This window comes from Cupressus sempervirens, chromosome 7 (genome assembly GCF_028749045.1).
Source record: "Cupressus sempervirens isolate cs-2001-9-10 chromosome 7, ASM2874904v1, whole genome shotgun sequence".
Taxonomy (NCBI): Eukaryota; Viridiplantae; Streptophyta; class Pinopsida; order Cupressales; family Cupressaceae; genus Cupressus; species Cupressus sempervirens.
In genome coordinates, this window is record NC_143124.1 from 266,768,576 (window position 1) to 266,795,480 (window position 26,905).

The 26,905-nt window shown below is 32.5% G+C and overlaps 1 pseudogene; it reads right to left on the reverse strand.

Annotated features, from left to right (window-relative positions):
* The window catches only part of LOC149546462 (magnesium-chelatase subunit ChlH, chloroplastic-like), a 60,275-nt pseudogene that overhangs the window by 5,823 nt on the left and 27,547 nt on the right, over nucleotides 1-26,905 (reverse strand).

Genomic DNA, 26,905 nt, shown 5'->3' on the forward strand with positions numbered 1-26,905 from the left:
TATGTTCCACATGGGATTGGGTGCAATTCCATGGGCATCCAAGAAGAAACCTATTGTTGCTCAATCTATAGTAGAGGCTGAATACATAGTAGCAAATGCAATAGCATGTCAAGATATTTGGTTAAGGAGGATCTCGATAGATTTGAATGAAAGGCAAGAGGATAGAACCACAATTTATTGTGACAACATCTTATCAATTGCATTGTCCAAGAATCCAGTCTTCCATTGGAGAAGTAAACATATAGAGATTAAATATCACTTCATCAAAGAGCTGGTGGAGAATGGGGATATCAAGATGAGATTTTGCAAGTTTGAGCAGTAGCTAGCAGACATTTTTACTAACCTATTAGGCATTGAAACTTTTGTACACCTAAGAGAGTGTCTTGGTGTAGTTGATTTGGATCAAAAGTGATCCTTATTTGTTTGGCTTGGGACAAAGGGGGAGTGTTAAAATATTAATTGCATATAGCCATTTGCCCCTAGAACCAAATGGCCATCTACTACCCTGATGACACAGTAAAAAACAATGAATGTGGTAGGTGAGTTTTGAAATCTGAAAAAGAGGGGTAAAATGGTTTTGGAGGAATGAAAAAAGGAATTTTTTTCAAATTCATTTGTAGAGAGTTTAGAGAGAGCAGAGTTGTGGAGCAAGAAAGGAACAAAGAAATTGATCAGTAGATCCAATAGTCCAGAAGACAGAAGAAAGTGTTGTCATGTATGTAGTTGCACGTGTTTCTTCTTGTCATTCTATAAGTTCTTTATTGTTGGATTTGACCTATGAATTAGTGATTGCTCAAGTGCTATTGTATGCAGCCATTAGAGTTGTAAGTCTAAAGTTTAAAGTTTGAAGTTTTTCTAGTTTAAAGTTTTAAGGTTATTTTAGGATTTTCTGGTTGAAGTCGAATGCTCCCAAATTTTGTAATGGTTTTTAACCAAATTTGAATAGAAAGCAAGCATGCATACATAGATCTATTGTTCTTCCTCTATTCATTGGATTTGAGAAGTTTATTGCTGAATAATTCAATCTTTGGCTCTCTAGTTTTAATGGTGGAAACATTCACATTGTGAATCTAGTCATTTAGTTTGGGTTTTAACTTTGCAGTTTAAATCAAGCTCACTTGGTATTGCTTGTGCCGAGTTTCCCTTTGAGTGCCAAGCTCACTCAACTTCCTCTTGTACCAAGCTCATTTGGAACCTTCTACCTCTCACTCAGCATCCATTGGTGCTAAGCAATTGTCACTAGGCATCTATTGGTGTAGAGCAAAAAATTGCCACTCAACACCTTCACCTGGTGAGAAAAATTGGCACTCAACAATAGTTGTTGCCAAGTAAATTTTTAGGATTGTGAATTAATTTTTCACAAAGTATATATTGGGAATTTTTTGAAGTGTAGAAGTATATATTGCGAATTTTTCCTATCATATATCAAGATAATAGACATCATTTGATACCACTTGTTTACCAAGCATGAACTCCAAGGACGGAAGAGTTCTAAAATCTAAGACAACATCAACTTTGAAAATTTTCTCAATAAATGAATAATATGCAGTAAATCCATGGTGTGGACTTGTTAATTTTTTCAAAAGAAGCCTCATAGGGTCAGCTTCATAACCAAAATTTTGTTTTACTCCAATAAAGACATTGTCATACTATTTTTCAAATACTAGGAAGTTTTGCCCATCAGAATTGAGGTTTCCAAGTAGCCTTTTATAGTTAGCTTCCAAAGATTTTACATAAGAAGTCACCTATTGATACTCTCTTACATTCATTTTGTAAACATTATTAATATTGGGATAGTTGAACCTAGCCTCTTTGTCCTCAATTATATTGAAGAAAAATTTAACATGTATAACAATAATTTCTTAGCAATATTTTCTCTTTGAACATGATATTTAAAGGTCCACATTATATAGAATTTGGAAAGTGACATTTTCTACCCACCCTTACTACATAATGTATCTTGGAAAACATATAATCAATATAAATACCATAGAATGTGTAATTCGTATAAAGGATCAACTTGATATGAGCTAAAGAATTTATAATTATAACTATAACAATTAACAAGCATTAATTCTTCACTCTCAATGATGTGAAAATTAAACAACTTTCTGTTTTCCTCACATTTTTCTTTTTGCCTGTTCTCCACTTCCTCCATCCTCAAAAAATTGGAAAATAATGCAATGAAACATACATCTTATCATTTTATTTTTTGACAAATCTAAAAGCAATTATTGCAAGCAATTCTCAAAATAGTCCACCACTCAAAAAAATACGGTCTAAGTTGCTAAATAAACAAAAACAAAAATAATTTTCTAGAAATTTAAAGTCAAGTTTTGTTCTTTTAATTTTTTTGAGAAACAAACTTTGTCCATTTATGATCACTGCATTAATTGTCATGCCCAAAAATCTAAACAAAAACATAACATTTTTTGTTCTTGTAAAAGTAATAACATATATGTTGACACATACTAAATATTTTATGTAAAGATGATGACATTATAATGATAGTCTTTGAATCACAAGCTTTAGTTTTAATAAGGTTTGATTCATATGTTAAACTCTAATAAGGTTTTATTCATATGTTAAACTTTCTCACCTATTTTTTGAAGAACGCTACATTATTGACACATTCACGGTTAAACATATTAATGTTTAAGTCATCTTTCTCACTTGTAGTATATTTTATAACCTTACATTTGATTATTTGTTCCTGCTGTAAGGCTGGGGACTATAGTTTTCAATAGTTTTCATTTGTATTAGTTAGTTTATTGGAAACTATGGAAATCTCCTTTATCGTACGCTTTAAGAAATGTTTTCTTTTGAAATGATTTTTACATTTTTAATTTCTATTTTTTAATTTGCTATCATCATTTTTCCTAGTAGTTTTTAAATTTTTTCTAGCGAAAAGAACTAAAAAAATCCGATAGGATGATTTAAGGTTGGGCAGGTGACAGGTTACATGGTTGACAGGTGGCTAAAACTGACAAGAATTGAACATGGAAAATGTTCAACATCCATGTAAACAACTCAAGGGGACATATGGCTTAATAGTGAGTAGTATTTTTTTCTAGTTTAGATGTTGCCAACTGCAAAGTTAAATGGAGCAAAGAAGACTATAGAAAAGGCTCTTGTAGCTTACAAAAAATAATCACATTTGAATCCATAGAAGAAAGAGTAGGTAGGGCAAAAGATCTAGGCGTAGAACCAACAAGCTCAAAGGTAAAGCCATTCAACACAGTTTATCTAGTACTAATCCACTCTAGTTATTATAGAAGCTAGTCTACTAGCATAGGCATGTGCAGATTGAGATCTTCTAGTGTTGGTTACTTGTTTCCTCAAATCCTCATTCTTTGGTAAGAATATTTTTTTTGTTCAAAAACATAGAGCTTGTTAAATTTGTATACCAAAAATTGTTTCAACTTATAGAGAAGGGTTTGTATTGTAATTTTTCTAGGAGAATCACTAATAACAAATAAATATAGTTTTCTTATAAGTAATTTAAGAAAGATGTTGAACATTCTATCATATTTTGTTGTGCCTTCATATGAGATAAATAATTTCAAAGAATGGTGATGAACTCATAGAATATAAATATACCATATGTACAAGGGAGCTCAAATTATATCTATGGATAGCTTATATAAATTTCCATACTTTGAAATTTAAATTAAGAGTGGAAAGTGTTTAAAGAGGCAACCGACAATATCCAATGCATTAAATTATTAGTGTAACTTGCATTTTTTATTTATTTATAAATTTTTGATTCTATAGAATCCACATTTGCATTCATGTGAATGTTATTACTATAATGAAATATTGATTTCTCTCATGAAAGCTTGTTCTTTGCATGCTCTTAAAAAAAATCAAATACCCTAGGCCATGAGAGATTATCTATTAGCAATCACAATTGTACAGTCCATAGCGGGGGTTTCTGAGGACAAAAAATAAGTTTCTACATTTCTAGTGATAAGGGCATTTTTAGTGTCCTTAATACTAATGAGTTTTTGATATAATTATATTATCACGACTTCACTTTTATGGAGGGTCGTGGTAAGAGTTAGAAATCATTTTGCTCATAATGTCGGAGAATCATGGTCACTGATTATTTGGCCATTGATTTGGACATAAGTTTTATTTTATAATATCATATAACAATGATGACTTGCCTTTAAGTTTAGAGTTAATTAAATTGCCATTTTCCAAAGGATTCACTTGCCTCCATGCAAGAACCCTATGTACCAACTCAACTTTTCATCTAGTTTGAGCATTAATTTTGGATAATAATGTTTTTGTAAGGAAGAAAAGGTGGGCGAAATCTCTTCCTACGCTAATCTTTGAGAGGACGATTATGGAAATCAAAGTAACTATTGCAAAGATCTCAAGAAATGCATAATAACATAATCAAAATAACAAAGAACACACAACACAGTGATTACCATGGGGAAACCCTTCTGGGAGAAAAACCCCACCCTCCAAAACTCGCACAATGTATTATCAAACCAAGATGATTACAATACACTTGCAATGCAAGTTCTTACAAGAGTGCATCACCACAACTCGAACTTGGAGAGACTCCTTCTAGCACCAGTATTGCAAACTAAACTCAATTACACAAACACCTCCCCAAGCCCTCCTTTTATAGTGATTTTACAACTTGGAAACCACTTATGGTTTTACAAAACCATGAGCAAAACTACCATGCCACATGTTACCCATTTTTGACAACAACCAGGTTCAAAATAGTAATCCCGTCCACAATTTTGTCTCTTAGTCTAGACCCCCATAAAAGTCACAAAATGAGTCATCAAGGCTCTAAAAATAGCCTACCTATATTCTACTAAGGACAAGACTCATTTAACAACTCACTAACCACTTTCCAATGCATAAACAAGTGGAAAACTCCCTCAAACTAATTCTGGAAAGAAAAGATTGCAAGGTTGAGACACATGTTTCTCAACATTCTCCCACTTGTAGAACACCTTGCAAGAGTCAGGGGATCTGAAATATCATGGACTTAATTGCTAGGGGCCGAGAGGCCCATAGACTCTGAACACCATTTGAATTTCTCTGTGCTCACGGGCTTAGTTAATGCATCAGCAACATTCACCAAAGTCTCTACCTTTTCCAGCTTCACCTTGCCATCCTTGACCATATATCTCACAAAATGATATTGTACATCAATGTGCTTGGTCCCCGGATGAAAAGTTGAGTTCTTCACTAGGAAGATTGCACTCTGGCTGTCACTATAAATTGTCACTGCACCCTATTTGAACTCTATATCTGAACACAATCTCTTTAGCCAGATGGCTTCTTTGTAGGCATGAGTAGCTACCATATACTCTGCCTCAGTAGTGGACAAAGCAACCATAGCCTGTCGCATACTCATCCAACTGATTGCACCACCAAATAATGTAAACACATATGCACTGGTGGATCTTCTTCTATCAACATCACCAACCCAGTCTAAATCCACATAGCCTCGAATATCCAAGGAATGCTCACTTCTTGTTCCATGAAAACATATTGAGTACTCTAAGGTACCTCGCAAGTATTTGAAAACTCTTTTTACTGCATTCCAATGTGCTCTTCCTGGATTAGACATATAATGGGAAAGTACTGCCACTACTTGGGCAATGTCTGGTCTTGTACAAATCATAGCATACATCAAACTTCCAACAACACTTTGATATGGTACTCGACTCATCTCTTCCATCTCCAATGGGGATGTAGGACACTGTGAGCTAGAAAGCTTTGTTCCCATAGTAACTGGAACACTCAATGGTCTTGAATCCTACATATTGAATCTTTTCAAAATAGTACCAACATACTTATTTTGGCCTAGCCAAAGCTTTCTATTTTGTCTATCTCTTATAATCTCCATTCCTAGAATGTGCCTAGCTGCACCAAGATCTTTCATTTCAAACTTTATTGAGAGTTGAGATTTTATGTCTACAATCAAACCTTTTCCTTTGCCAATAAACAACATGTCATCGACATACAAGGCAATAACCAGAAAAATATCACCATCAGATTTGAAATATATACAATGATCAAATTTAGATCGCACAAATACCAAACTCAACACATATGTATCAAACTTCTGGTACCACATCCTAGGACTCTATTTTAAACCATACAAGGATTTCTTCAATTTACAGACCAAATCACTTTTACCTTTCACCACATAGTGCTCTGGCTGTGACATGTAAATTTATTCATCCAAATCTCCATGAAGGAAAGAAATTTTCACATCAATTTGCTCGATCTCTAGATCATAAGCTGCTGCAATAGAAAGCAAAAATCTAATGGATGTCATTTTGGCTACTGGAGAAAAAATCTCACCATAATCTACTCCCTCAACTTGAGAGTAACCTTTTGCAACCAAACACGCTTTATACTTCTCAATGCTTCCATCTGAACCCGTCTTCTTTTTGAACACCCATTTACAACCAGCAAGCTTCCGTCCTTCAGGAAATGGTACAAGGTCCCATGTTCGATTCCTCTTAAGAGCTGCCATTTCTTCATCCATGGCTATTTTCCAGGACTCTAAATCATTCATACCAAGAGCCTCTTCTATAGATCTCAATTCATAAATGATAGGATTCAATGCAAATATGCACCTCCAATCATCAGGAGAATACCCATACCGTTTAGGTGGTTTCCTTTATCTAGTAGATCTTCGAACAAGATCTGGTTCAGATTCAAGAGGTTCAGGTTCAAGAGATTCAGGTTCGTGATTAGGTTCTCTCTCTTCCTCTGATGATTCAGAACTCGTAGAGCTCTCTTCAACATCTTTTCTTTCTAAGGGCCTTGATTCAACTTTCTCAAGTGTAGCCGGAAGTTGAATCACATCTTTCTTTTCTTTAATTTGTTCTGGCTACACTGTAATAGAAGAAGGCTTAGTTTCTCTAAAAATAACACTTCTGGAATAAAATACCTTTTGTGCAACAGGATCCCAAAGCTTTATCCTTTCACACCATAACTATATCCGATGAAGATACATTTGACAGATTTGTTGTCCAATTTTGTTCGCTTCTCCTTTGGCACATGAGCATATGCCTCACAACCAAACACTCTCAGATGTCTAAGTGAAGACTTGTGGCCCGACCATGCTTCCATTGGTGTCTTATCAACAAGAGCTAATGTAGGAGAATTGTTTATCAGGTAGCAGGCAGTGGCTACAGCTTCAGCCTAGAACTTTTGTTCTAGTCCAGCACCACTCAACATTCTCCTAGCCTTCTCCATCAAGGTCCTGTTCATTCTTTCTGCAACTCCATTTTGCTGTGGATAATATGGAGTTGTCTTCTCTCTTTTAATACCACAATATTTACAAAATGTGTCAAAAATATTGGAGCAAAATTCACCACCATTATCAATTCTCAAGCATTTTATTTTCTTTCCAGTCTACAATTCAACCATTGCTTTAAATTCTTTGAAATGACTAAAAAATTCAGCTTTACTCCTAAGGAAATAAATCCATGTTCTTCTACTAAAATCATCAATGAAAGAAACATAATAAATTGATCTACCAATAGAAGGAACATCGACTAGACCAAATACATTTGAATGAATTAGATCCAAAATACATGAAGACTTATGAGAACTCGAGTAAAACTGAATGTGGTTTTGTTTACCATAGATACAATGCTCACAAAAATCAAACTCAAGATTGCAGTCATTCAACCCATCAACAAGGTTCTTGTTTTTCAAGGTCCGTAGACCCTTCTCACCTATGTGGCCGAGTCTTTGGTGCCATAACATAGTCTTCTCTGTAGGCAACTTTGATTCGATAGACAGAGCACCCTTGGATACCCAAAAACCATGACCATCTATTGAGAGAGAAACTCTCTCCTTCTCCAACTAAGTAGTCTTTTCCACAATCTTATCAAAAGTACTATTGCACTCAACTATGTGTGCATCAAGTTGGTACAATGTACCCAATCTACTTCCTCTTTCTACTACCATAGCACCTCTCAACATTTTTACACCTGCTTCAAAAAACTATACATGCACACCCGCATCTATTAGCTTACTAATAGATAAAAAATTCTTTGTCAGTCCAAGGATATGCAAGACACCATCAAATCTTCTAATTCTACCATTAGAAAATTTCACACGAATACTTCTATGACCAAAAATATCAATTATTGAATTATCACCCAAATACACTTTACCGCCATCAAAATTTTCGTACTTACTAAACCAGTTCCTATTAGGAGTCATGTGGAAAGATGCACTTGAATCTATTAACCATGCATTTTCACCTACATGAGTGGCCAAGGCTACAATGAAAGCATCTCCATCTTCCTTCTCGAACTCAGAATTAGAATCTTGCTTCTTCTTCTTCTTCTTCTTTTTCTTCTCCTCTTTGAAGTCCTTTTGAAAGTGTCCAAGTTTGCCGCAATTCCAGTAAATTGCCTTGGACTTACTAGGGTATTTCGATCTTCCCTTATTTTTGGACTTAGAATGGCCATGTTGCTTTTTGTTCTTGCCTCTTTCTTTTGGTCTTCTATGAACACTCAAAGCCTCTTTGGCATTCAGAGAGACCTTCCTTCTCATCTCCTCAGAAAGTAGAGAACCAACAACGTCCTCCATCTTCAAGACAACTGAAGTGCTCCCTATAGCCATCACAAGACTATCCCATGAGTCTAACAACAAACATAACAATATTTGACACCTTTCTTCTTCATCCATTGGCACCCCTACTGAGGTCAACTAAGTCAGCAACATATTAAACCTTTCCGGATGCTCAAAAATTTTTCCACCTTCTTCAATTCTCAAGGAATACAATTTCTTCCTTAAGAAAATCTTATTCACAAGTGATTTCTCTTGATAGATCTCACTAAGCTTTTTCCAAAGCTTCTTCGCGGTAGGTTCTTCATGGACATTAATCATAATTGAGTTTGCAAGACACAATCTGATGAGACCTTTAGCTTTCTATCATTCACATCATATTGTGTAGCTAATGTCCGATCTATGGGCCTCGGCTTGTTCTCTTCAATTGCATCCCATAGATCCTGATCAATCAACAGATCTTCCATCTTTAGCTTCCACATCTCAAGTTTTGTGCCAAAAAAATTTTCAACATCAATTCTCCTTGACATGCTTGCCATCTTTTCGATCCTGCAACATAGAAATGAAATGCTCTGCACAAGCTCCCACTCAAACCTTGATTAGCTCAAAAAACCCTGTACCCAACAAATAGAACCAAAACTGGCCAGGCTCTGATACCACTTGTAAGGAAGAAAAGGTGCACGAAATCGCTTCCTACGCTAATCTTTGGAGGATGATTATGCAAATCAAAGTAACTATTGCAAAGATCTCAAGAAATGCATAATAACATAATCAAAATAACAAAGAACACACAACATAGTGATTATCGTGGTGAAACCCTTCCGGGAGAAAAACCCCACCCTCCAAAACTCGCACAATGTATTATCAAACCAAGATGATTACAATACACTTGCAATGCAAGTTCTTACAAGAGCGCATCACCACAACTCAAACTTGGAGAGACTACTTCTAGCACCAGTCTTGCAAACTAAACTCAATTACACAAACACCTCCCCAAGCCCTCCTTTTATAGTGATTTTACAACCTGGAAACCACTTGTGGTTTTACAAAACCATGAGCAAAACTACCATGCCACATGTTACCCATTTTTGACAACAACCAGGTTAAAAATAGTAATCCCGTCCACAATTTTGTCTCTTAGTCTAGACCCCCATAAAAGTCACAAAATGAGTCATCAAGGCTCTAAAAATAGCCTACCTACATTCTACTAAGGACAAGACTCATTTAACAACTCACTAACCACTTTCCAATGCATAAAGAAGTAGAAAACTCCCTCAAACTAATTTTGGAATTTTCCAAGAAAAGATTGCAAGGTTGAGACACATGTTTCTCAACAGTTTTCCATAATACCTCAATCTTTTGTTTTATTCTCAATTAAATGCTTTTCAATTTGTTAGAATAGTTGAGGAACTCAGCAAAACAACTGGAGGCAGAGGGTATGTTGACTTTATTATTAAGTTATTAAGATTACTTTTATATTATGATATATTTGCTTACAATTTTACCAAAGTCTATTGCAAGATAAAATTGATTTTTTCTCTTTTTATTGTTCTTGTAGTTAGCATTTGATATTTTTCATCATTTGTGCTTTGTTCACTACTCTTATCTCTCAATCAGTAGTCTTTTCACTATTTTGTATAATTTATGATGTATTTTAGTCTTTTGCCTCATTACATCTGTATTAACATTTTATGAATTGTTTATTATACCTTTTGTCAAGATTTTACAATAAATTGTTATTAAGCTTTATAAGTCTTTTTAAGATATTAAACTTATAAAAATTTTCATGTTTAAAATTATTGACTTCTTCTTTTGAAGTTGTGCATAAAGTTTTACATAAAAAATAATTTAAAAACAATTTTTTAAAGACAATTTTTAGAAATATAAACTTCTTTTTTATAAACATCTTGAATGGGAAAAAAATTATTGTAATGCTAAATTTTTTCTACTTATTAAAATTTTAAAACATAAAATTTAAGATTAATTTTTTCCCGTTTAGAAAAACTCAATTTCATAATGGTTATTATTACTTTACCTACGCTATCTAATTTTGTGTGTGACAATTTTTTTTGCAAGTTGTTATTATTGTACAATTAATGTTTTTAAGACAATTTTTAAAATATAAAATTTTCATTAAAAAAAATTCAAATGGAAAAATATTATTATAATGCTAAACATTTTCTACTTATTAAAGTTTTAAAAATAAAATTTAATATCAAAAATTTATTAGTTTAGAAAACCTCAATTTCATTTTCATTTAATAATGATTATTATTATTTTACCTACACTACGGAATTTTGTTTGTGCAAATTTTTTTGTAAGTTTTTATTATTGTATAATGCATCCTTGTTCTCATGCAATTATTTATTGTCAAAGCGAATACAAAATAATTTTTCTCTAATATAATAACTTTAGGTAGACATTTTTAGTTCTTTTAGTGAGGATGATTCTTTATATATATATATATATATATATATATATATATATATATATATATATGTATGTATGTATGTATGTATGTATGTATGTATGTATGTATGTATGTATGTATGTATGCATACATGGATGTATATGTATGTGGGTATACACACACACACACACACACACACACACACTATATATATATATATATATATATATATATATATATATATATCTGTGTGTGTGTGTGTGTGTGTAAGTATAAGAGTTCTACATAATTTTTATTTTTTTATAGAAATTTTCTTTAAAATATAAACTTTTTGGTTAAAAAAATCTTCAAAGGGAAAAAATTTATTATAATGCTAAACCATTTATACTTAAAGTTTTTTTTAAAAATTAATATTATAAATTCATTGGTTTAGACAAAGTCAAGTTCATTCTCATCTAGTAATGGTTATTATTATTTTACCTACACTATCTAATTTTGATTTTGTCAATTTTTTTAATAACTTGGATCTATATATTAACTGCATTTCTTAGATTACTTTTTCTTCTCTATTTACTTGTTTTTTTTAACCTTTCTCTAAGGTAGTTAAGACATGGACTAAAGCTTTGCAGAGCTTTTGTTAGCATAAGTTTCATTTGATTAGAATTCAATACTATCCCCTATTACACATTACTAAATTAATTCACTAGAAAATTAGTTCTTTAGTCAAGTTAAATCTATCATTAACTACTAATATTTAATTCTAGTTATTACCATAACCTATTTTTAAATAATTAAAACATTAAATAATTACTAATAAACTACTCATGACATCCATCTTATTTTCTAACATTACCCAATTTAGCATTATCAGGTTATCTACATAAGACCCCTTCAATAACCGCTCAAACTAATAACCTCAGCAATTGAAATTAATTAAATGCGTAATAAAAAATTATGAAACATAATTTAAATATTTTTCTTGATAAAATAATCTAGTTTCACATAATATTTTTGTTGGAAACAATTATCCAATTGTGTGTTGTCTTTGATGTCCCACAAATGTAATATTACTTACCTGTCAGTATCTATCGAGCTCAATTGGTCTATAAGATGATTTTCAATGTCTACCGAGCATTCCTGAACATTACTTTGCATTGAAAATATCTACTAAGCTAACTCAGGTGTCGAAACAAGTTGTGATAAAAATTAGTTTTAACTGATATTTCATAGTTAATGAAGGAAAGTTACTGTTTACCGAGTTCACTCGGTCTCCAAAGGATTTTGTAGGGTTCATAGTATTAATCAAGCTCTTGTTGGTTAACATAGGAAATCTTTTTACGATTAGTATTCACTGAGTAGGGTTGGCCAATGAAGGATTTTTTTAAATTTTGAATTAAAGCTTAATTTTTTTATGTATTAATTTCGAATGATTGTGGTAATGATTATTGGTAATTGTAACTTGTGAATGAGCCGACTTGATAATATAAATGGTATATATGAAATGTCAAGTTGAGAATTCTAAGTGTGAGAGTATTTATGAATGAATAAGCAAGCATGTAAGTGGATTGATTGTTTGAGAAGGAAAAAGTGTGAAGCAAACTTTGAGCGATGGTTAGATATCCTTGAGGAGTAGCAAAGCTATATTCGATTAGAAAGGATCTAGTGGAGTAGAACAAAGATTTGTAATAAAAAAATTTAGTTGCATCTTAATTAGGTCATTTCATTGTTACTTTCTAATCATTGTAGCAGTGATTCTAAAGTCTCTTAACAAAGTTGGTTTAACAGCCATTTGAAAATCCTCTAACAAGGTTACCGTTCTGCTGAATTATTCTAAAGACCTCTCATAAAGACACTCCTAATAGGGTGATTAAATCCTCTAACAAGGTCACAACTAATACCATTTTTTGTAACCTTTAGTAGGGTTGGCTCCTAATAGGGCTCACTTAAAAAGAGTGAAAAGTAGTAGCTAGTTACATTGGTGGTTTTTCCCATATTGGATTTCCACATTAAATCTGGTGTCTCATGTGTTCATGTTATTTCTTTTATGGTTGCAAGTTATTTCTATGTATGTTTAAGATCTGTTAAAGTTAACATACACTACATTTATCAAGTTACAACACTTTATGTATGTTTATTGGGTGACAATAGTAAATAGTTTTATCAGACATGTAAGAGATCTCTGGATTTGTTTTTGTGGTAACTAATTCACCCCCCTCTTAGTTACTCCATCTATATTTCCAACAATTGATATTAGATATTTTGGCACTTGTTGGAAAGGTTTCAAGGACCTAAGCTAAAGGTCAGGATGTCTTACAAGAAAGAAATTCCAAGGCTTAATAGAGATAACTTTTCAGCATGGCAGAGACATATAAGACTTCATTTGGCTTCCATTGGTGATTCAAGATTCAAATATCTTGATGAAGAATATATAGCTCCTACTGACACATTATCTATTGGAGACATTACAGAGAAAAATAATCATAACACCATGATGGTAGACATTGCATCAACCCTCATCTACGAAGAATTTGATGAGATCAAGGACTGCAAAAATGCTCATGAAATATGGATCAAGCTAAAGGAAATCTATAGAGGTGATGACAATGTGAGGAGAGCCAAAGCAGAAAGCCTAAGAGGACAATTTTATCAAATGAAAATGAGAGATGATGAAAAAATTTCTGAATAGGTTGAAAGGATCAAAGCAAGGATTAGTGCAATCAAAGCTTCTAGAGGAGAAATCAAAGAAGAAACCATTATAAGTAAAGTTCTTAGAACATTACTTCCTATTTATGCAATTAGAGTATCTACTATTCAAGAAAGAAGATGTCAAAAAATTACAAGATAACTTTGGATGCCATAGTGGGAAAATTGATAGCTTTTGAACTAGATAATTATGAAAATTATGTTCTAGCTTCCAAGAATATTGAATCTACATTTGAAGACAAACTTTCACTTAAGGAGAAAGGCAAGAAAATAAAGAACATTCTATCAGAAAGTGAAGAAGAGTCAGAAGAAAGTTTTGACAGTGATCTTGAAGTTTTTGAAGCATTACTTGCAAGAAAATATTCTAGAGGTGGAGGAAATTACAAAGGTAAAATGCCCTTAATTTGTTTCTCATGTGAAGAATTAGGTCATATTGCAGCTAGATGCCCAAACAAGAAAAGCAAGGATGAGAAGAAAGGTCACAAGTGCAATGGAAAGAAGGATTTCAAAAATCATAAATCATTTAAGGAAAAAGGTAAGAAAACATGTTTTATGGCCAATGATTCTAAGGATTCTGATAATAGTGAGGATGAAATTTTTTACATTACTATAAAAGATGAATTTGATAATGATGAAAAAGAAGATAAGATGGCACTTATCTCTCATGTGAGAAAATATGATACATGGATCATAGATAGTGGATGTTCACATCATATGACTGGTGATGAAAAGAAGTTTGAACACTTTGAAGACTATGATGGTGGTAGTGTAACGTTTGTAAACAATGAACCTTGTTGTATTAAAGGAAGAGGTAGAATTTCATTAACCAAAGAACTTGTATGTGATAATGCATATTGAGATGAAGGACTAAAACATAACTTGTTGAGTGTAGCAAAGTTAATCAACATTGGATTCAAGGTGGAATTCATGCATGACAAAGTAAGATTGTTGGATGACAAAGGAAAACTAATTGGATCAGGCAAGCAAATAAAAGGTAACTTGTTTTATCTTGATCTTGGTGAGTACTTATGCTTTATTGCTCAAGTTGAAGAAAGTTGGTTATGGCATAGAAGGTTGTGTCATGTAAATTTTGACAACATGGTGAAAATAAGAAAATTTAGGAAAGTAAGAGGCATTCATAATTTGAAGAAACCTAATATTGGTCTATGTAAGAATTGTCAAATTGGTAAGATGAGAAAGACTAGCTTTAAAAGTAAAAACTATCAGTCTGAAGATATTTTAAAAATTGTGCATATTGATTTGTGTGGACATATTGGAGTAGAAAGTTATATTGAAAAATAATTCTTTATTCTTTTTGTTGATGACTACTCTTGAATGATGACTATTATGTACTTAAGAGCGAAGTCGAAAGCATTTGAGAAGTTCAAATGGTATTTAGCAAGAGTGGAAAAATAATTAAGGAAAAGATTAAAATGCTTGAGATCAGACAGAGGTGGTGAATTCATCTCCAATGAATTTAATGACTTTTGCATTGAAAGAGGAATCAAAATACAAGTCTCAGCTCCTGGAACTCTCGAGAATAATGGAATAGCTAAAAGGAAGAATAGATCTATCATGGATTGTGCAAGGACTTTGATAATTGAAAAGAACATTGCTATCAAATACTAGAAGGAAGCTATCAACACTGAGTTCATACCTTAAATGGAGTGAAGTTGAAGAATGATTCATTCAAAATGCCTTATGGTATTACTATAAACCTAATGTAAGTTACCTAAAACTATTTGGTAGTAAATGTTACATTTTGAAAGAATCTAGAAAAGCTAAATTTGATGCAAAAGGTGATGAAGGAATATTCTTAGGATATTTTTGCAAAAGTAAGTCATATAGATGTTTGAATTTGTCTACTCAAAAAATTATAGAAAGTACACATGTGAAAGTTGATTAGTTTGCAAAAAAGATTGGAGAAGAAAGAAAAAAGGAACCTGAAGATTATAGGAGATTTGTTTTAATTGATACATTGCTAGACACATCTATCAATAAGAAGACTACATATATCAAGCCCAAGATAGTTACTGAGTTGCAAGAAGTTCAAACTGAGTCACAAGGACCTGAGTCTCAGCCTAAAGGTATCAAGCCAATACGTAGTGAGTTTGAGCAGCCAGAACCTAAAGTTGAAATTCAAGAGGATAAAAAATGCAATTCATTGAAGAGGCAATGAACCTATATTGACCAAGTATGTTAGGAGGAATCATGCTCCAAGTTAGATTATTGGAAACAAATCAGAAGGTACCATGATAAGAAGTAAGCTAAGAGTTACATGTTTGCTAGTTGATTTTGAACCTAGAAATGTCAAAGATACATTGGAAAATGAAAGCTGGATTGAGGCTATGAATGAAGAGATAGAACAAATAGAGAATTACAAAAACTAGACTATTGTACCTAGGCCTAAAGATAAAAAAGTGATTGGGACAAAATGGGTATCTAGGAATAAGTTGAATGAAGATGGTAAGGTATCAAAGAACAAAGCTAGATTTGTATGCAAAGGATATTCTCAAGAAGAAGGCATAGATTATGGTGAGACTCTTGCTCCTATTGGAAGATTGGAAGGTGTCAAGACCATACTTGTGTATGTAGCACATAAAGGATTTAAGGTATACTAGATGGATGTCAAATCTACATTTCTCAATGGTATCCTTGATGAAGAAGTCTAAATTGAGAAATCTTAAGGTTTTATTGATCCAAACAAAAGGGATATGGTCTACAAGTTACACAATGCATTATATGGTCTGAAACAAGGCCCTAGAGCATGGCATGAAAGATTGCATAACTACCTTATTCATATTGGTTTCCAAAGAACTAATGATAACTATAGTTTGTACATCAAGCAAGGACTAAATAACAAGATTGTTTTGGCAGATATTTTTGTGGAAGACACTTTTTTTTATAGGGAATGATGATCAATGTAAAGAATTTTTAGAGTAGATGAATAAAAAATTTGAAATGTCTATGTTTGGTGAGATTAAGTTCTTTGTTTGTCTTCAGATTTAGTAGAGCAAGAATGGTATCTACATCACTCAGTCTAAGTATACCAAGGAGATACTCAAGAATTTTTATATGGAAGATTCTAAACCAGTTGGAACTCCCATTTGTAGAGGACTAAAGCTTACAAAAGATGATGATTCAAAAGAAGTAGATCAAACCTTATATAGATCAATGATTGGAAAATGGAAGTATGTTGTTCATACAAGGCCTAATATTACTTTTAGTAGTTGGTATAGTTGCAAGATTCTCAGTAAAACCCAGAGAAAATGATATGATGGCAGCCAAAAGAATCTTGAGATACTTGAAAGGAACTAAAAATTATGGCTTGTGGTATGAAATTGAAGGAAGTATGGATTTAAAAGTGTACACTGATGTTGATTGGGTAGGAAATGTTGATGATAGAAAGAATACAAGTGGTGGAGCATTCTTTCTTGGCAAAAGGTTGGTATCTTGGACAAGTGAAAAAAAAAATTGCACATCCCAATCTATAACAAAAGAAAAGTATGTTATGTAGCAATAAATTGTTGTAATATTGTTTGGTTTAAATAGTTATTCAAAGACATGAAAGTTGAGATCAAAGAACCAAATGTCATGTTCTATGACAATACAAGTGCAATTAACATTTCAAAGAATCTAGTGATGCATTCTTAAACCAAGCATATTGCTATAAAATATCACTTTGTCAGAGAATTGGCACAGGACAAAAAAATTAGATTGGAATATGTCCATACAAAAGAACAAATTTCTAACATATTCACTAAGCCACTAGCTAAAGATGTATTCCTATATCTAAGAGGTAGTTTAGGGGTCATTCTCCTATCTGAAGCTCACTAAAATAAAGTTTTAGTGATGCATCAACAAGAACCAAGTTGAAGATCTATCAGTTGATGATACATAGTCAAGGAAATATTGCATATGAATTAGTACTCAAGGTACATTGATACTCATTTGGAATGTGTTGTCTTTGGCATGTGGTGTCAAAGAGGGAGAGTTTACTGTCATATCTTTCCAAAAAAAAATTGAAAGAAAGAGGGAGAATTTACTAAGATTTGTTTGAGGAAGAGTTTGTTATTTAAAGAAGAAGCTATGTAATTCCTTTATAGACAGAGATTACTGAAGAAAAGAGAAGCTTTAGGTGTAAAATCTAAGAGGGAGTAAACTTTCTATAAAAAATCTTATTTTCAAGTTTCATTATGTTATGACATGTTCTGTTGCCATCAATGCCAAAGAGGGAGATTGTTGGATATAATTATCCAATTGTGTGTTGTCTTTGATGTCACACAAATGTCATATCAATTATTTGTCAGTATCTGCTGAGCTTAGTTGCTCTAGAAGATGATTTTTAGTGTCTACCAACCATTTATGAACATTACTCTGTGTAGATAGTTTCTATCAAGATAATTCAAATGTTGAAAGAAATTGTTGTAGAAAGTAGTGTTAACTGAGCTTTCATTCTTGTTGGTGTAAATAAGTATTTACTTATTACACTTACTTAAGTTTACTTAGGTTAATGCATTATTTTATTATTTTTATTTCTGAGACACTTAGGAGTTTGTACACTCTTCTAAATTGTCTTGATGACATCATAGGGGTCTACACCTCTTTCAAGCACATGTTGTCTACAACACAAGAATTGTATACACACATATGATACTTTGTCATTCTTATCCATTCATCTAGAATGTTGGATAAGATGCTTAGTTGTCTTATCTTCTAATTGTTTCTAGGGACATTCTAGGTGCTTCTTGAGAGGCCTTTATATATAGGCACTTCTAGTGTGTTTCAATATCACATTATGAACAAAGCAATGTATTCAGACATACTCTGATTAACTGATCATATCCATTTTTGGTATACTGTGTGCTTGTGTTTGAGTTCTTAGTTCCTGGGTGAATTTTTCCCTTAGGAAAATTCTTACATGGTATCAGAGCAACTTGGAGATTTTCTCGTCACATAGCCATTCGAGACCATGCTTGCTTCATCACCTTAGCTCGAATCTAGAGTGTTGCAGAAATTAAGAGTATCCAATGCCAGATCTGACCTCACCATTACATCCAGAATGCTGAATCAGTGAAAATTGGCTACAAAGCTACCTACCCTAGCCCAAAGTTGACTGTGAAGCAATTTTTTTTTGCAAACCGGCACCTGAAGGACCAATTTGCAGAATTGGTATGATCATTTCAGATTTGTACATTTATTTTTTAGGTCTACATTTTTTGCATTTGCATCTCTGCTATTTTTTTTCAGATCTGCATTATTTTTTGGAAATTTTTTGGCCATAGGGCCATAGGAGAGATTTTTTGCAAGTGAAAATTAAAACTTGTTGGTGCAAATCTAATATTTGCATCACATTTAGAAGCTCCAAAAACCCCCAGATTAGATTTTCTTTCATCCAAAACGGACATCTGAGGCAAAATCTAGAGCCATTTGTTTTTTGGAGGCGCAACGGTGATTCAAAAAAATAATAGCAGCAACGATTCTCAAACAACGATATCTTCCTCATACGAACTCCTTTTTGTGAGAATTTTATTTTGTTTTGGGGTAGGATTTTGTGATCTACACATTGGTACAGGTGGTTTGAGATCTCTGTTTCTGAATTTTTTTGCAACTCTAAAATCTTGAATTTTGCCACTTAAAATGCTTGGTACGGGCTCATTTGGACTCCAAATCAAGTTCTATTTTTTTTGAAAGAGCATTTTTTTTGTCTACTTTCCAGATCTATAATCACATTATAGGTTTTGTAGACAGAAATACTACTTTCAAAAATAGGACCTAAATTGGGAAGTGGCTTTCAAGTGCCAAGAACATCTTTTTTAGGGGGGTTCTTTGATTTTTTTGGAGGTTTCTTTGATTGATCTCATGGAGTCTTGTCAGATTTGTCAATTTGGTACTAGACCACAATTGACAACAAGGAATTATTACAAATGGAGGACTTTGGTAACTGACCATCTAAGAAAACATCTTGGATTGCTTCCTTATCTCTATTCAATGCCACATTTTGATTGGACATATATTATTAACCTTAATAAATTTTTTCATAAAAGTATGAGTAGGGAATCTTTTGGTCATCTTAGATTGGCACATTTTCCTTGTGATATTTGGTGGTCTATTTGGGAAGCATATGGAGATCCATGTGATCCTCCATCTCCAGTGGACTTTCTACATCTAGTCACTCCAAATATGGTTTCTTCAACCTCAAATGAGATCTCACCTCCATCTCTTGTTGCTCATATTGATCCTATTTCAGCCACAAATGCTTCAAAATCAGTGCAACAAGATACTTTATGTCTTCCTACTCTACCTTCATGCGAAGACTTCCTTTCAGACATTATACAGTTGTTTGTGGAGTCTCGCATTGAAGATGTGGGAGACATTATTGATGAAATTTGTCTTCTTTTTGAGGTAGATATTCCTTCCTTTGCCATAGTGACAGATTCATGTACTTCAACACTACAGGGTACTCATGGTCTTCCAGGTGATGATTTCTTGCTAGACATTTTAGTTCTATTCTTGGAGTCACACACAACAGACATGGGAGACTTTTATGATGATTTCTCTCTTCTCTTTGCTAAGGCAGATTCTTCTACAGTTATTACACATTCTCTACATGATCAATCCTTCCAGGTTGGCATGATTGTGGATTCTTATGTACAACATTTGTAGGAGGTCTCTTCATCAGTTGAGAAGACTATTGGTTTCCTAAGATAGGTTCTACCTCCTTCCTTGTTTGATCTGCTCTTCTCTTTAGCAATTTTGGAGGAAGCCATCATCAGTATCGACACAAGGATTTTTGAATAGGTTTTAGAGATACCAGTCATCATAAAGATTCCTTCTCCATCTAGGGGATGCATCTCATAGGTACCCTTGCCTTTGTTTCTTTCAAAGGGGAGGAACATCATACAAAGGTCATGGATCAACTTTTACATAGGATCATTCTTCATTAATTGGCACACTACTTTTAAGGGGAGGGGGAGGGGGGGACTACCTCGCCTCCTTCTTCTCTTTTTGGGGGGGGACTTTTTCCTCATAGGAGGTTTTGTCCTTCTCCATTCTTTCTTGTATATACATGGATGTATGTCATAATGGGGGGGTCTTGATTACTCCATCCATTGTTGTATCCTTATTTATCTCTCTTTTTGGGGGAGGGTTTTTTCCATGAGGTTTTCCCTCTTTCCCCGCTTTATGAGAGATTTTCATTTTCATTACGTACATGGGTACCTAATATAGCCTAGTAGCCAGGACCCATTATGCATCTTCATCCTAGTTCATAGGCTTAACGACATTCCCCTAAGTTGCACTTAAGGGGGGGTGTTGGTGTAAATAAGTATTTACTTATTATACTTAAGTTTACTTAGGTTAATGCATTATTTTGCATTATTTTATTATTTTTATTTGTGAGACACTTAGGAGTTTGTGCACTTTTGTGAGTTGTCTTGATGACATCATAGGGGTCTACACCTCTTTTAAGCACATGTTGTCTACAACACAAGAATCTTCTATGTAGACATATGATACTTTGTCATTCTTATCCATTCATCTACAATGTTGGATAAGGTGCTTAGTTGTCTTATCTTCTAGTTGTTTCTAGGGACATTCTAGGTGCTTCTTTAGAGGCCTTTAAATACAGGCACTCCTAGTGTGTTTCAATATCACATTCTGAATAGAGCAATGTACTCGGACATACTCTGATTAATTGATCATATCCATTTTTGGTCTACTATTTGCTTGTGTTTGAGTTCTTAGTTCCTAGGTGAATTTTGCCCTTAGGTAAATTCTTACAATTCTTAACAAAGGAAAGTTAGTGTTTACCGAGTTCACTCGATCTCCAAAGGATTTTGTAGGGTTCACAGTGTTAGCTGAGCTTCTATTGGTTAACATAGGAAATCTTTTCAAGATCAATATTTACCGAGCAGGGTTGGCCAATGAAGGATTTTTTTAATTTGTGAATCAAAGACTAATTGTTTTAAGTATTAATTCCAGCAAACTATGGTAATGATTATTGGTAATTGTAACTTGTGAATGATCCTACTTGATAATCTAAATGGTATATATGAAAGGTCAAGCTAAGAATTCTAAGTGTGAGAATATGTATAAATGAATGAGTGAGCATGCAAGTGGATTGATTGTTTGAGAAGGAAAAAGTGTGAAGCAAACTTTGAAGGATGGTTAGATATCCTTGATGAGTAGCAAAGCTATATTAGACTAGAAAGTATCTAGTAGAGAAGAATAGAGATCTGTGATCAAAAAATTTAGTTGCATCTTATTCAGGTTATTTCATTGTTACTTTCTAATCATTGTAGTAGTGATTCCAAAATCACTTAACAGATTTGGTTTGATAGCCATTTAAAAATTCTCTAACAAGGTAATAGTCTACTAAATTGTTCTAAAGACCTCTAACAAGGCCACTCCTAATAGGGTGATTAAATCCTCTAACAAGGTCACACCTAATAGTGTGTTTTGTATCCTTTAATAGGGTTGGCTCCTAACAGGGCTCATTTTAGAAGAGTGAAAATTAGTAGCTAGTTACAGTGGTGGTTTCTCCCATGTTGGGTTTCCACATTAAATTTGGTGTCTCATGTGTTCATGCTATTTCTTTTATGGTTGCATGTTATTTCTATGCATGTTTAAGATCTGTTAAAGTTAACATACACTGCATTTACTAAGTTACAACACATTATGTATGTTTACCAAGTAACAATAGTAAATAGTTTTATCAAACATCTAAGGGATCTATGTATTTTTTTTTGTGGTAACTGATTCACTCCCCTTCTCAGTTACCTCGTCTATATTTCTAATAATTTTAACATTTGAAAATAAACTAATAGGCACCCCTTACTTCCTAACACAACTTATAACCCTTGACCCACTTTTCTAACCTATACCCATCAATAAACACTAATTTTAATCAATTTAAATTCTAATTTAATCTTTTGTCTATTTCAATTTGAGTATATATTAATTATTCCATTGTGTCTATTTAACAATTTTGAAATGCAAATATAAAACTAAATCAATTGAGCTTCAAATTTTATTTTTAATGACATCAGTCAATGTACCCATAATCTAAGTTGAATTTCTTCATTAAAAACATATCTATAATATAATCCATCATCTTGTATCCAAAATTTAAATCTAGGGTTACGAGAGTTAGAATTGTGAAAAAAGTAAATTTTTACATTTATGATATTCCAAGCAATTATAGGATTTGTAATGGAACATTTTCTACATTTTCTCACTCTACCATCAAATTTATACATAAGGATCACAATTCTTCTTATTACAATACCATCTACATCATGGAATACAATCTAGAAGGTCTTAATAGAGATACAAGTTCCATTTTTAAATAATATTACAATATACAAAAAAAGTTCATCACAAGGAGAAGTCTCCAATAAATAACTCGAGGAACCCTACGAAGACTAAAAAAGATGGTTAGTCCAGCATAAGAACCTATCCAAGAAATTTAATAAAATACTTAGAACAACCATGGAGAGCTCACCTCCCATCTTAGGTCTTGAAAAGCCACCCACCAACCTAGTAGAAATTGCAACCAACTAGGTGATAACCAAATAAAATCTCACATTTTGGAAAACAACATAAGAAAACCCTTCTAAATCTTGTACGATTGGGTTCACATCAAACCCATAACTTAGGGTTGAAGGTAAAACACTAGGGAGGAGATTTCTCAATGTAAAGACATACAATATACATGCGTTTTTGAGGGTAGAAATTCACATAAACTTTCATAGTTTCTCCTCCTTATTCCCCCAAAGCAAGTGCAACATAATTGCCATGCAAGGTCAGATACACCTTGAATTTATTCCCTCTCTTCACCATGAGAAGAGACTCTAGAATTTAATTACATTGAATTTGGCTTCCAAGAACAGTTTATGACCTATACAAGTGATTTGAAAATATTTGATCTCCAAAACTCTAGGGATGTGACATTTACCCTAAAGCATAATCAATGGAAATTAATTTAGTTTACTAATTAAATTAGTCTTTTGTTAATAGATTATATTGCCAACCCTAATTCACATGTCAGTATACATATGCATATAAGAAATGTCAAGTGACACCATAAAATTTAGTTTCACATAACATTGGATACATCGGAAAATATAGAATGATATATATAGGTTCAGATTATGATACAAATTAAACACTTGGAGGTGAATGCACAAAGTTGGGTCACAATTTCGCGGAAGTCAAATCCGCAAAATGAAACTTCTTAGAAACGGTTACCCAATTTTTAAAAATGGGCACCATTTTTTGGTTCGGGTGCCCGACCCTAAATTTAAGAAACGGGCACTCGTTATTTTTAAAATTCGGGTACCCATTTTTTGTACCCGTTTCTTCTAAAAATAAAATTTTAAATTTTTAAGAAACGGGCAACCCGTTTTTAAAAAATCGAGTACCCATTTTCTAAAAGTAAAAAATGTGTACCCATTTCTTAAAAATTCAATTTTTTAAGTTTTTGATGGATTTTACATGTTGCTTTTAGCTTTTCAAAACGGGTACCTATTTTTTAAAATTCAAATAATGAGTGCGCATTTCTTACAACATGAGGTGGGATTTTTTTTTTCCTGCCTAGGATTTTAGTTTGGGACAGGCTTGGTGAGACCAAGCCTATGCCTTGGCCTCTTAAGATTTTGCTAAGGCATTGAACTAACAAATTCATGACTTGCCATAATTTTTAGAGAGTTTTCCCTATCAAATTTTTTTACGAAACAAAAATCCATTAGAGCTCTCACTGTCCTGATTTAAAAATATCAATTTTATAAAGTTATGTTTTTATTTACTATTTTTTTAAAATTTTTTAATCAAAGGTGGTACCTAAATGTAAACTAGCAACGTTCACTAAAACTTTAATAACTTTTTTATTTTATATTTTTTCTTAAATTAATTTATATGTCATCAATCTACATTTAATTCTTTTGAAGTTAAATTTTCTTCTTTTGAAAAAAGTGAAATTTTGATCAAATTATGGTGTCTGTACATGAGAGGTTTTAAAATTTTCTTTTATATCCAATTAAAAATTTCATTAAAATATTCATTAAAATATTCAAGAAAAATATTCTCATCAATCTTTGGTGTTTCAGGTAACTCCATTTACAAGGATTCACAAAAATTCATTCATTTGTGTCAAATTATGGTGTCCGTACACGAGTGTGGTATGGTCCTGAAACATGCATTTTGAAAAAGTGGTTTTTAAATATCCATACCAAAAAAATAATCTATCATATGGGTATACAAATAAATTACATATTTAAAAAGAAGATTTTAGGCACTATAATTTTTATTTCTGAAGTTTTTTTTATATTTAATCTCTAAATGGCTCAAATTTTGGCATGAATTGACAAAATATTTCAAAAACAGGAAAAACACGTCCACTTTTTGGCAAAAAGTGAGACCCAACTTCTTGCACTGACCCTTGGCAAAGAGTTTTAAATATATTTATTAGGTTTGACCTTGGTTATACAGTTTGTACATAGGGTCAATTACTATTTCTCTATTTAATTCCACTTTTAAATTTCCTACACACTCAATGCTAATATCAATAGTTCAATAAAATCACATTTATATACAAACCAAATTTACATAATCAAATTAATCAAAACATTGTAACTTTCAAAATAAAATTTCCCATTTATGCACATATATTAAAATCAGTAATCTCAAAATTGAACCACCATTATATATTCATTATTTTGAGTTAAAATACTAAAATAATCATCATAATGCATTCATATACCTAAATATCATAAACATCATCACAAGATTATATTGAACTATTTTAGTGCACATAGCCTAGTCATCAAGGTACCATAAATAACATCATCATTATAAGGTGAAACACCTGATGGTATTGTTAAATCGATGTTCAAATAGTCAAACAACATAGTAAGTCTTGAATCACAAGGTATCAAAATATGAATGTATCCATTAGGACACATAAGCCATAAAACCTTAATTCATATCCATCATAATAGTCATCTAATTCCATAACTTTCTATCACCTTGTTATGCAGATTTATCCTTAGAAAACATGTGCAATATTTATGATTTAAACTATAATTTTGAGCAACCAAATAACTCATCCCAATATAGAAGTTCAATCTCTTCTACCTGATACCCTAACAACCTTAATAGATTATTTAATGTAATTAGTATATTTAAAATTTAAAGATACTTCAGGGCACTACTAGTGAGTTGGTAATATTTGTCTTTGAATTACTAATGATTAAAAAGTGCTTAAGTATTAATCTATGTTATTGCAATAGTCGTCAAGTCATTATATGTGAGATAGTCATAATTATCATTGTGTCCTCTACATGGTTTGCAGCAAGAAAAGCAACAATCTGCCATACCATTGCCTTGTCATGCTCATATATCCACACAAATCTGCTATAAAGGATTTAACAAAGAAATCAATATTTAAATAAGTACATACAAGGTGGGGCCTTACATCCTTTGCCACTTTCCTTTGACTTCCTCCTAGAAGTCACACAAACTAAAATGTCCATCCCATGCTTGAGCTTGTCTAGAATTATTTCAAAATTTAGTCTCATACAAAAGAATGATTTATAATTGACATATACACTCTAAGATGATAACATATTTACCTATTACTCTTACTAAATGTGAAGTTAAATTTGACATGGCTACGCTCCCCAGGGTCAAACACTTCTTAAAAGATATAGGTCACATTTATAAAACATTCTAGACTAGTATGAATATACTTATAGCATCTCTCATAATAATAATATCATAACATTTTTTGAATTTCCAAATACTCACTCATCAAGGTAACAATTGTACGAGGCTCCCTTAAATAGGTTTTCCTTAAAATGCAACTCAGATCTTTTTCAAAGGTTAATTGCTATTATTCTAATTCTATATCTCCACTTTATTGTTAGGAATCCATTTAGTATGCATAGCATATGTCACTTTATCAACACAATTCACATGAAAGTGCCTCAAAACTTAAATTCAAAAATCAAAGATGAAATATTTCATGCAAAAGTATGAAACAAAAGAAATCAAGAATGGCCACCATAATTAACTTGTAATCAAGAAATGAAGGCATGTTGTTGAGGAAAAATATAATCATCAATAATAAATTTTGCTAAGAAGCTTTGCATCAAATTATCAGAAACAAGAAAGAATACTAAAATGAAAAACTTAAAATTAGACAAATAGGGAATT